This window comes from Austrofundulus limnaeus, unplaced genomic scaffold, assembly GCF_001266775.1.
Source record: "Austrofundulus limnaeus strain Quisiro unplaced genomic scaffold, Austrofundulus_limnaeus-1.0 Scaffold66, whole genome shotgun sequence".
NCBI lineage: Eukaryota > Metazoa > Chordata > Actinopteri > Cyprinodontiformes > Rivulidae > Austrofundulus > Austrofundulus limnaeus.
In genome coordinates, this window is record NW_013952468.1 from 1,224,837 (window position 1) to 1,237,118 (window position 12,282).

Here is a 12,282-nt window from a genome sequence, read left to right on the forward strand (position 1 = left end):
TTATTCAACACAGGAGCTTCAAAAAATTTTTTGTTTAGCTCTAATGATCCATTGGGCCCACCAATGACAATGAACATACATGGGCAATACTGATTAAAAGTTTGTTTTTGTGGTGTGGCTAAAATACTCATTGAGAGTAAAAGAAGGAAATTTGTCTGGTTTCAGGCTAATTTAGTTATGCTAGTTTTTAATTGTGAAAGCTAAACTTTGTATTGGCTCCATGGTGGAATAAACTCAGACACTCAGTGTGTTWTTACATTGATCTGGCTTGTTGTCCACAGAGACAACACACACAAGCACTGACACACACGCACACACCAGCAGTTTAGCAAACACTTTCATTCATCCCCAGAGGGCTCAGCTTGACCTTCACTATAACCCCAATTAAATCAGAAACCGATTACATTTTACTGAGTGAAAATGCAGTAAAATCAAATTTGAAAAGCAGATTGTGTCTCTGGCATAACAAGCTCTCCTCAGCCTGCTGGTATGAGGTCCAAATTCRGTCCCCAGATGTGGCCTGTGACATGAATGGACTCGTGAATTCCCACAATGACCAGTGGGCGATGAGAGTGACATTAGGAGAGACGAAGGGAGAGCAAAGGTCTGTTATGTTTCTGTGTGATCCGCCTGATCAGAAGGAGAAACAGCTGGACTCCTTTATCTCGCCAGGTTTTTTTTGCCTTAGCCCACCTCTCCCTTCTGCCTGTGTTTTTCCTTAATCTTTTCCATGTTCCATTCTTCTTTTTCAACTTCTCTGCCTCTCCTCCTTCTCACGCCACCTGCCTCACGCTTTGCCACCCTTGTCTTGCCTCCCTCTCAAACAGCATCTGTCTAATTCAGCGATTCGCCCGTGGTTAGCAGCAGTCTGGTTTTTATGATCACCTTCTGCGTACGCGCTGACCTTGGACATTATTCACTCACAATGAATGGAGCTGTCCACACCAGGGAGTGCTGCAACTGCTGTGGGCTGCTGTAGTTGTGTGCCTGTGTGTGTGTGTGTGTGTGTGTGTGTGTGTGTGTGTATGTGTGTTTGTGCACTAGAAAAGAGAGTGGGAGGCAGCAAGAGTGAGCATACCAATTTAAAATGTGAACATTGGAGAGAGAATATGAACCAGAGGGAGTGTTGTTCCATTTGGGGAGGGATAATGAAGTTTGTGTGTGTGTGTGTGTGTGTGTGTGTGTGTGTGTGTGTGTGTACGAGTCCTTTTTACTTCTCTAAAAGGTGTAAAAACTGTTAGTTAATATAAACCTTTAAAACTAGACACAAAAGATAAAATTTATATTTTTTGCCATTAGCTTAACAGTGATGTTAAACAGAAGAAACCAGGTTCATTGTTAGAAAAGAAATAAAGTTAAAATAATAAATAATAATAAACAACTCATTGGAGTGAAATGAATGTTCTGGTTTGAAAACAGCTGAATGGCCAAAAGCCCGGGACTCCACTTGCAAACCCAAATTAACAATTCTACAAAATACGTAAAGAAACATCAAYTTTAAATGTTTTTTTCTCACTTTTACTCACTATTCAATAATTATTACATTTGTTTTGTATAAGACTTTTATTAATTAACATTTGAACTCTGTATTATAATCCCATTACAAAAAACAACTTTTCAACAAACTGTTTTCTTAAATAACATTTTAATATATTGTTATAAATTGTATTTTAAAATGATTAAAAATAGATTAGATTTTATAATTTAAAACATTTTTAGATTTAATGTTTACGTTATTTTCTTATCTTCCCTCCAGCTTCCCAAGGCCCCTCCAGTGTCCCCTGGTGGCCCCCCACTTTGAAAAACACTGGCCTAGCCTATCACCTTCTCCCATTCTTGCCACCAGTTTTTGACAAAAATTGTCTTATGTTAACAAACACCAAAGTTGTTGTCGTTTTGGTCAACCCTTGAAATCAACATTATGCGATMTCACAAGAGGTCAAACTCAGAGTCTGTGTTGAAATGGACAGAGATGAGCAAAAACACCCTGGCTCCACAATGTGTGATAATAACTTCTATATAGAAAGGTGATGCAAAAGAAAGCAGGTTCCTTTCTAATCTTAATGTTTTTATTTTGTATTTAAAGGAGGTGGAGACTGGGTCAAAGGGGTGAACTTTTTTTTTTTACCACTTTGGTTTTACTCCATCTCAGATGCCTGTGCCAAGGATTTGGCTTTAGAGGAATCACTATCAGTGGCACTCTTGGAAGGAGGCCGTCTTTGTAGCATTGGGGYGGATAAAGTCCTGTAATCCTTCATTCTTGTTGTGCTAAAGCTGCAAAAATGCATACAAAGTGTAACAGTTTCACCCTGTTTAAATCAAAGCGGGAGAGAGGAGCGTGCACGCCAGTGTTGCACAAGTTGACTCTTCATAATGGAGCAGGATGATGATTAGACCGACTTACAAAGGAGGCTGACTGCGGTGCTGTGAATTGGCTGGCCTGTCACCAATGAGGTGTGAGGGCTCCCTTTTTCTGCCATCATCTCCTCCTGCTCAGTTCTCACTTTCRGTTGATACATTTAAGGGGCGGCTGTGGTAGAGTGGTTAGGGGAGTTGTCCTGGAACCGGAAGGTCGCCGGTTCGATCCCCGTCCAGTTGACTCAGTCGTTGTGTCCTTGGGCAAGACACCTTACCCCCCTTGCCTACTGATGGTGGTCAGAGGGGTCCGGTGGCGCCTGTGTATGGCAGCCTYGCCTCTGTCARTGCGCTCCAGGGCAGCTGTGGCTACAATTGTAGTTTGCCATCATCAGTGTGTGAATGTGTGTGTGGATGGGTAAATGTCTGCAGTGTAAAGCGCTTTGAGTGCCCTGGATGGGTAGAAAGGTGCTATATAAGTACAGTCCACATAACCAGATTATTTTGGTTGCATACCTTTGATTTTTGGTTCTGTCTTGGCCAACTATTTAATAAAGGCAGGGGATACTTCTGAGAAACAAGAAACAATTGTTTGAGTTTGACTTGATAATGCTGCACAGTGCCCTGACCTTAACCTCCCCTCGCATCTTTGGGATAAACTGAAAAGCCAGCTGTGAGCCACGCCTCTGTTTGACACGAGAGAATGACCTCAGTGCTCAGGCTCAGTGTGCTCTTGTGGCTGGATGGGAATAAATTTGTGATGCCAGCTTTCAAAGTTTTTAGTATCTGGGCGAATACACATTTATGTTTTAGTGAAGGGTAAATAAAATGAAGCTTTCTGTGATTAACAGTATCTAATTTGATTCAACAATACAGTGTGTGGAAAATAAATAGTGACAGTCTCATAAATACAGGGTAGAAGAAAATGAGCTGAGATGAGCAACAACAAAATGTGCATGGCCAAGAATGCAGTTTTGCACAGAAAAATTAGCCATGATTTTCAAAAACTCTGTTTAAAACCCATAACAGTAGTGGTGGACAGCAGTTTGCTAAAGCTCAAATCCGCTAATTGCAGATCTAAATATTTCATTTGCACTTTAGCGATCTTATTTATTTTTATAATTCATAAGCAGATTTGCGCTTTCTAAAATTAAAATGCAGTACCGCTAATAACTAATTATCTACCAGTCATCATTATCTTGAACAGCAGAAGGACTGTCAATGAATCACAATATCGTGATCTATCCAACAGCACCCCTCCCAGATAAACATACTTATTGGGAAGGTATACATCCTTGCTGACTGTTGCCTTCAGCCACGGTTCTTATTTCCYACAATGCTTTGTGTCTGCTTACATGGCAGGAAGGCAATAGCAAAAACAGTTAACGTTTGTAATCATACTAAAATTTTGTMTGTATTGATTTATTTTACTTTACAATCTGAGCTCCTTTAAAAAAAAGTTTGAACGCTGGAGCTCAATACTTGATGTGATTGGTCGAAGCAATCCGCCAACGGGCTTAGACAGACATCTAGTGGTCAACTGTGCAACTACATGGAAAACTTTCGTTTCCCGTCACAAATCAAATCTGTCGTGCACCCAGAATGCATCGCTTCAGATTTTCAATAAACAGTTTTAAAATTACTTTATTGATGCTTCTTTAATGAAAATCTACAACAAACAAAAGAAAAAGACAAAGAAGCAGCCAAACTAGCAATCCTCAACAACTTTTAAATTTTTACACCAGGAGCTAAAGGTCTGTTTCAAGAAATCACATCCCCAGCAATCGGTACTTGTAGGATTAAGCTGCACATGGGTTCATACACTGCTAGTTGGCAGTGTTGTGCGTATATTGTACATGAATTGTTGCCAGCTAGTAAGTGTCAAATTGAACTTGCGCTTTAAAATTAGCTTGCGCTAGTTTTTCTATGGCATAAGCATTTTTGAAGTTGCGGACCTAAATACTTTCATAAGCACTTTAAAAATTGCGGAGCTAATTTTTGGGTAAGTGATGCCTACCACTTCACAACATTGTGGCCCAGTGGTCACACTTGGTYGCACACACTCAGATTTCAGTGAGATCGCAACAAAAACTTTACAYATTTCCCCTCAACTTTTCCACCACTTTGAGTCAGAAACTAGTCTCCCAGCAGTCGCAGCTGAGTGAGATACCACCTTTACTGACACATGTCATTTACCACCCTCCGTCACTCCACAGTAAATGTCTCACCACAGATTAATTTAGAATTTTATGTCAGTGATTATGGACCTGACTGTCAAAATTGGTGCAAATTGAACACAAATAATTACACTTGGAAGCATTTTTTTCCTTCCATCCCCCCACCATGTGCAGAGAGAAACCTCATAGTTCATATCAATGAATGAATGTGCACATAAGTCAGTGCATTCACWCACATACCTGCCTTGTTATAACACCAATCAGTCAGCTGTCAGAGGCAGAGAGGCTTTATGGCAGCTTTATGGGAGGTGAAGCAGCACTTGGTAGTCCATTTGGCTGCTCATATAAATGAGTCATCTGTGTGTGTGTGTGTGTGTGTGTGTGCGCACCATGCAGAGCAACTCTGCAGCTCACCACTGGGCATTAGTGTGAACAAAATATTTGTCACACGGTTGCGCACCGACTCCGTGTTTGTCAGAGCGTGTATTCATGTGTGAGAAGTTTCACATAAGTGCGCCTCCATCACCGCATGCTGTGAGGGCACATAACTGTCTGTTCTGTAGGGAAGCGGAGGAGATGAAGTGAACTGCGAGGCTGTCTCTGCACCATTTGAAGTGCAAGATACCAAGTAAGAGTTTAGAGCTACACGGAGTAAAGCTGGGTGGAGAAGGGGGTAAGGGGTGTCAGATAGAGATAAGAATGAAAAAAAGGGGGAAAATCTTACTTTGGAGTAAAATTTATGCATTCGTTGTCATTCTTCCTCTCGTTWTGGCCAAATTTCACCACCACAGAGCTTTAATCCTCAACACGGCCTCTGACAGGGCTGCAGGGATTAAATTATTATACGGCAAATATTCGAGCACACTCATWTTTTTAACACATCTTTGTTTTCGTTACTTACTTCCACAGCAACATCCACAGACATCGATCCAGTCATCTGTTTTCTGTCGCGGTCCGATTTGCCAACAGGTTCTGTTCGTTCTCCGTGTGAAATTTAAAAGGCATTTCCTGGTAAACATGTCCCAGTGGGCTCTCTGCAGCAGGAGAACAGCGAGGCTGGTCTTCCAGGAAAACCATCAATCTCCAGTGCTCGCAGACTCGTACACGGTGCTCCTCAGGCTACAGCCAGCACACACTGCAGATGTGGATTATTTAGAAAGTCTTAGAGTTTTTTATTTAAAAAATGAAAAAGAAAGTGCTTTTGGCACTACATTTAACACAGTTTTGTGGAAATCCTGTGGGCTCTTGAAAGTTTACTATCAAAAAAATTCATGAGCTTTAAAAATGTTTGAGGCAGAGGACGGGTCTGAGATAAAGACTGAGACACATGGGCTTTATTTTCTGTTCTGTGATTAATATTTTACAGAATTTCTGTTTATGAACTTTAATTTTCTGCACTGATGGAGGTTTAATGACCCATCAGACACCCAGGCATCACCAGCTCCTGAGCGGATGATTGTGATTTGATTAAAACAGTTTTATTGTTAATCTTTTTTATATTAATTTTTGGTTTACTTCTAACAGATCATTGTTCATCTGCTGATTCAAAAAGTTCCAGGACCTGACAATAAAAACTGCTCCCATAATAAACAGGTGTATCATTAAACCAGAGGGGCCAGAATCAGCTTTGTAAGACAACACTGTCAGACAAAACAGTTCAGGTGACTCCTGTAAGATCTCTTGAACTGCATTCATTTTTAATCTCTTCTCCCCGACGGTTTCCAGAGCAGCAAAACCTTGTTTATTAAATCTTCTCACCKCTTCACAACTGTGTGGTGTAATTAAAATTAGTTTCTCGACAGCTAGTTACTGGAGTTTTAAACATTTCGAAGTGAAACAAAAACACATAAATTTCCCTATAAAGACCAATTACTGCGGAAAAAGTTCGTTTTTAAAGTGCAACCCTCAGTTTGTGCTTTTCTGCAGCACTGATAAAGGAGTTTACTTTCATGTGTCACAATAGGTAACACAGGCACAAACAGGAGCGACTCTGTTTGAAGACTATCCCCACAGATCTGCATTTGCATATGGTGGCTAAGTCAGGATGCAGGGGACGCAACATAAATACGAGATCAAACGGGAATATTTGGTAAAATATGAGACACAGAGCATCTCATCTTCAGCGCACAAAAACACAAATTATTCCAAAGAGTATCAGAACTCACGTTGACAGCATCTAGTTATAATTGCTCAAGTGTATGATTAACATAATTATTCTATGCAGTTGCACGCAGTTTCTTTTCCTCTAATTCATGGCCCCAATTAAAACGATAAACTTTGTTTAAATTAAATCAGCTTCTCTCTGAAATCCTGTGTAAACTGTTCCGTTGCTTTTATTTTTGTCATCTTTGTTTGAGAGTCTTAGTTTTTGCTGCCTAATAGGAACAGAAAGTAATTTATCTCACATTTGTAAAGCTCGAGCATACAGTCATGTCTTTGGTCAGCTCAGAGAAYGTATTCAAACGCCGTGGACGGTGGTTTACGCCGACTCGTTAGAAAGAAATTTTGTGAAGTCCTGTCAGCTGATCTCGCTCCCCAATTAGAAGCTCAGAGCGGTGCAGGGGGATGGAAATGTGTGGAAGAACGTGAGGCTGGGGGCCCAAACTGAAGCTGACCTCCAGAGGAGGTAATAAAAAAAAAAAAAAACACAAAGCAGAAAGAGGTCCAGTTTCTGAGAACAAATGAGACGTTTTGATTGGTCCGAAAGAATCTCCGAGGCAACCAGGTAGCACGATGAAATTAAAACCTGCGCTGGCTGCTGTTTTGTAAAGCCTGGTGGGAGTTGATAGATGCGGTGAAATGAAGTGAAGGCAAAAACAGAGATTTGAGCCCCTGCGGAGGCTTTGACGAGGTAGAAATAAAGGCATTTCCTTTTTACTTTCTTTCACTTCGGGTTTCTTAAATGGTTCCCTAAGTGTGCTCCAGAGTGTCGGAGTTCGAACTGAAAGCAGCACAAAGAAAGCCCCCACATTTCCAGAGGAGGGGTAATGCACTGTGAAAGGTGGCACTTTCTAATCAAGAAAAGAAACGGCAGGAAGTAAAATTACGCACAGATTACACACACTTACACCTCTCATTACTGCATCCCGAAGTGAGTATTTCTTTGGCTGGGAGCTCTTATGTATAGGACACATGACTGACTGACTCACTGATGGCGAGGGCGACATACCCGTCCAACTTTGATTGCTCATCGAAAATGTGCTGGTTTGTAACAGCGCCAGCATTATGGCGGTGACTAAAGTGGACTAAATTAGCTCTGATCCGCTCCTCTTCTCTCCCCTGTAGTCATGGAGATACAAATCCCTAAAAGATGTGGAATGGAGAAAAAAAATGTCAATTGGGAACAATTTGTAGTAGCGCCTACCTGAAGCATTCTACCACCTGTGGCCCAGCAGATTTCTCTGTCTCCTTTTAGTAGCAGAAGAAAAAACCAAGGTTTGTTTTCAATGTTTTTCACTTCAGTTTTGGTCCCCAAGGATATCTACAAATGCCCACAATTATATCTACAAATAGAATTTTAATCAGTTAAGAATTTCACATTTCTGCAATAAAAATATTAGTGAATTCCAACTATTTCAAGCTGTGAAGAGGTTTATAATTCACCTTTTTTTTTTGGTTTAGCAGATTCACTGTTGGTTAAAGCCTTGTTCATGAGTTCAAAGTTACAATGCAACAAATTTCAATCTTCACCACTTTTTTCTAATTCTTTGTGTCAAAAGACAGAATTTTCACATTTTAGTTTTCAATTATTGAACCTGAAAGTGATTATTAATAAGAAGAACACAGTGTCACCACTTTTTCGCAAAAAAAAARRAAGAAAAAAAACGTGAAAAGAGGATTTAATCAAACRTCTGGAGGTTTGAGGGGCTGAAGGGTGTTGCTGCACACAGCTCAGTCAAGCTGAGAAACCAAGTCTGGTTCTGCTTCCACTAATCATACAGTTTGGTTTATACATCAAAAACAGGACTGGTGAGGTATGAAAAACACAAGATAGTGTAAAAATTACTACAGTTCTGCAATGTCAGAGGTGTCAAAAGTTTTACTATTATTACTTAAGTAGAAATTTAGGGGTTAATTTTTTTTTGTAGAAGTATCATCTTAAGATTTTTACCCAAGCAAAAGTGTAAAARTTGTTTTAAAACTACTTAAAGTATAGAAGTAGAACAAGCTAAAGTTAAATAGCAATAAAACACTTTTTTATTTGTAAGGACTAGTAAATTCAGATAACTGCATACTTAAGTAAAGTAACAAAATATTTGCACTTAATTGCCTGACACCACTTTGCAAAATACATACAATTTTTTTAAGTTTCTGTCAGACTTGTTAGTTTCTTAAAACTGGCTCCTCACAACAAGCAGGTTGCAGGTTTRATTCTCCACCAGAGCTTTTAGTGGAACTTGTTCTCGTTAGTGTGGGAGTTTTCTCCCACAGTCCAAGAACACACACGTTAGGTGAAACAATGACCCAGAATCAGTGTGATTGTGATTGGCTGTCCACGTGTGGGTGACCCCTCCCACTCTGCCTCTCATTGGTTCATACTGAAGATGGCCTCAGTTCTCTGTGACCATGACAGGATGAGGGGGGACGAAAATAAACCACTGGAGGTAGATTCTGACCTTTGACCTGAAATGTGCTGAACATAACAACCCTATTCTTTAGATTCTTTTGATGAACCTGTTCACAGTGGTGGGCAGCACTAATCCAAATATTAGTTGCACTAACTCAAATGTTTAGGTCTCCTATTTCTAAAGCACCAACACACTTAAAAATTTAGCAAAAGCTAATTCTAAAGCACTAATAATCTTCAGAGTCAACATGGGACAACATTTCCTGTGTGCAGAATATTTTCACTTAGTRCCCTTGGCGGGCCAAATGGGAGTCACCTGCAGGCCATATTTGGCCCATGGGCCTTAAGTTTGACACATTTTACCTTGTAGATACACACATATGAACAAAATGTGTGGCAGCTTTCACCCTCAACTGTGAACAATATTGTTGATAATATCATCTAAAGACCTCAGTTAGTGGTTTTAAATTTAACAAGTACTAATCCACTAAAGAATTTAAAAAAATAGCAAAAGCCCTAAAGCACTAATCAGGAAATTAGTTCCCCTATTAGTGCTTTAGTGCTTTAAGTGAACTGTGCCCACCACAATTAAAGCAACACGTTTATAACTTTAAACTTTTAGCTTTTTAAAGGCACAGTGGCTTTCTTTTTTTCCATGCACATTCCAAGATTAAATCGGATGTGGAATAACAAAACCCTTCATTAACATTTTGGTTTCCAGGGACTTTTCACTGKATTGTATTTCAGTTTATTTAACTATTTTACACAACAATAACTCAGATAACAAAATATTTTAAAGCTCAGCAGTTTAGTTTGATGAAGTTTGTAATAAAGATTGTTAAATATAAACACTTCCTCATCATACACTCGTCACGGGACAGGCTAAGGGATCAAACTAAAACACAATCAAAGATATGGGCAACAAAACCGAGTTTTACTGCTTCCATCATAATCAAACATTTTGCTTTTTCCTCTGTTGTTTTGCCTTTGATATCTCTGACAACCCTAACAGTGTCTGCGTTTAAAYCATCTAAAGCTTACATTTATTTTTATTGTTTTAGCAGCTTTTATTATGCAACTGTGAAACTTAAGCTGAAGCAGACAGAGCTGCTTTTATTGAGTGTTTGCATCATCCTGAAGTTTATACTGTAAGATAAGAAATTATGAGAAGTAAAATGATCAGCCATAATACTATTTTATTACTTTGCTTTCAAATGACAGGTAAGTTTTTCACCATCCTGTAAGATAACAGATTTTGAAAGTTAATGTTCAATTAAAGGTTATTTTAGGCAGAGGAGCCTCGAAGCCCTGGCAACTGCTCATGTGGTTTTCCTAATTTTTCCATCATAACATCCACTCTATTTTCTCCTCATCTCCATATCCCCTTCTTGTTTAAAAGAAACAGCCTAACCTCCTTTTTTATTTATCTGTGCGCTCTTTCATCATATTCATTTATTCACATGGATCCATCATCTCTGGCAGACTCAGTGGAGCTCAGCTGGGGAGGAGCAGCAGCCATTTTCTCCAACGAGCCATCGCCATGCCAGCACTGAGGTAATTTAGCCCATCTTTGTGGAAGCTGCTCCACCTGCTCCATGCCTGTTTCATATGTGTGTGTGTGTGTGTATGTGTGTGTGTGTGTGTATGTGTGTGTGTGTGTGTGTGTGCGAGAGTTTTTAATTTATTAAACCCTTCAAGATATAATTGTAATTTGACAAATATTAACATCTGCTCATAAACAAAGACTGGGTCACACTTTATTATTTTTTGACAGATTTCTGCGTGTGTGTTGCTTAATGTTTAGATTAAGAATTATGAATAAAACTCAGTGTTGCACATGTGTGTGTGTGTGTGTGTGTGTGTGTGTGTGTGTGTGTGTGTGTGTGTGCTGTGAAATATGAATTCAGTGCATCCATCCTTTACAGGACTGGCTGTGGGGAAGCAGCTATCTGCTGCCTGTTGAGCCTCCAGCACCGAGCTTCAGGTTTATTTTGTCTTTGTTTGCTTTGAGCTCCTGGAAAGTAATTTTATTTCCCTCCGTTCTCTGATGATCACAAACACAAAACCAAGACAGCAGCAAGACAGATTCTATTTAACAGGATACTGTTTCTAAAGTACAGTTTGAGCTCAGGAAGAACTTGTTCGGTTTGATCTTTCTACACAGAAGAAAACAAAACTCAACATATTTGAACACCTTTTCAAAGGTGAAAGGGCACTAATGCTTTTACCTGTGTCTTTTGTCTGTGTGATATGTTAGCAAAATATCTCACTAGCCAGTTGCTCAGCCAGTTGAAATACACACTGAAATGGTATACCTCAGACGATTAGCTAACATTTGGTGATAGCTGAAAACCCTTCACAACACATTCTGAGCACGACTCATTGTGTCATCTTTGCTTATATAGTAATCATTTAATGTAAATATAACACTGAGTCAAACCAATAGAGGATAGCTGTTAACTTTAGCCAACACAAAAAGGTTAAATATCAGTTATTTTACCCAGTATTGAGCTAAAATCTAGTGTGGTAGTAGCTGAGAGTTGTCCTCAGCACACAATGTTGAGAGGTAACAACACTGCAAGGTGACTTTTCTTTAGTTCCTTCTTATTACAAGATGATTGTTTAAAACTCTGGCATCAAAGGTGGCGGGTGATTTGCACAATGCCCAAAAATCACAATAAGTGTTTACACACCTGCTGCTCACACAATCATTTGTACTGTTACTGTTTATTGTCATTATTCATCGGAACAATCATTTGCACTCCCACACATTTATATTATYACTAATTTGAGCAATCAGTTGCTCTGTTATTACCCATTTTAAACTTATAAAATAATTCTGCTGTAATTGCACATCTGTGTTTATTGTTTCCCCTGTGATACTTTACAGTTAATAGTCTGCTGAGATTATTTTGCACTAAAAACAGGCAATTTCTGATTCCTAATGTCAAATTCTGATTGTCTGTCTCTAAAATTTTTTTTTATTCTTGCACAATTATTTATATTATATATATTTTATTGTTAGTATCAATGCTAGTCAGTGTTAATTTTGTTTTTTGTGTACTGTCTATAGTTTGTAAAGTAACTGGTGTGTGAACCTCTGTACTGCTGCTGTGACACCTGAATTTCCCCTCAGCGGGACAATAAAGGCTATTTCTATTCTATTCTATTCTATTCTATTCT

The 12,282-nt window shown here is 39.2% G+C and overlaps 1 long non-coding RNA gene across 1 annotated transcript in view; it reads right to left on the reverse strand.

The window, feature by feature from the left end:
• Window positions 1–5,000: 5,000 nt before the first annotated feature.
• Window positions 5,001–12,282, reverse strand: part of LOC106518758 (uncharacterized) — a 21,370-nt gene continuing 14,088 nt past the window's right edge. The window contains exons 2-4 of the long non-coding RNA XR_001310360.1: window positions 5,434–5,667; window positions 5,257–5,355; window positions 5,001–5,089 (exon numbers count right to left, since the gene is read on the reverse strand). This is a non-coding gene — a long non-coding RNA (uncharacterized LOC106518758). The remainder of the gene's footprint in view (window positions 5,090–5,256; window positions 5,356–5,433; window positions 5,668–12,282) is intronic.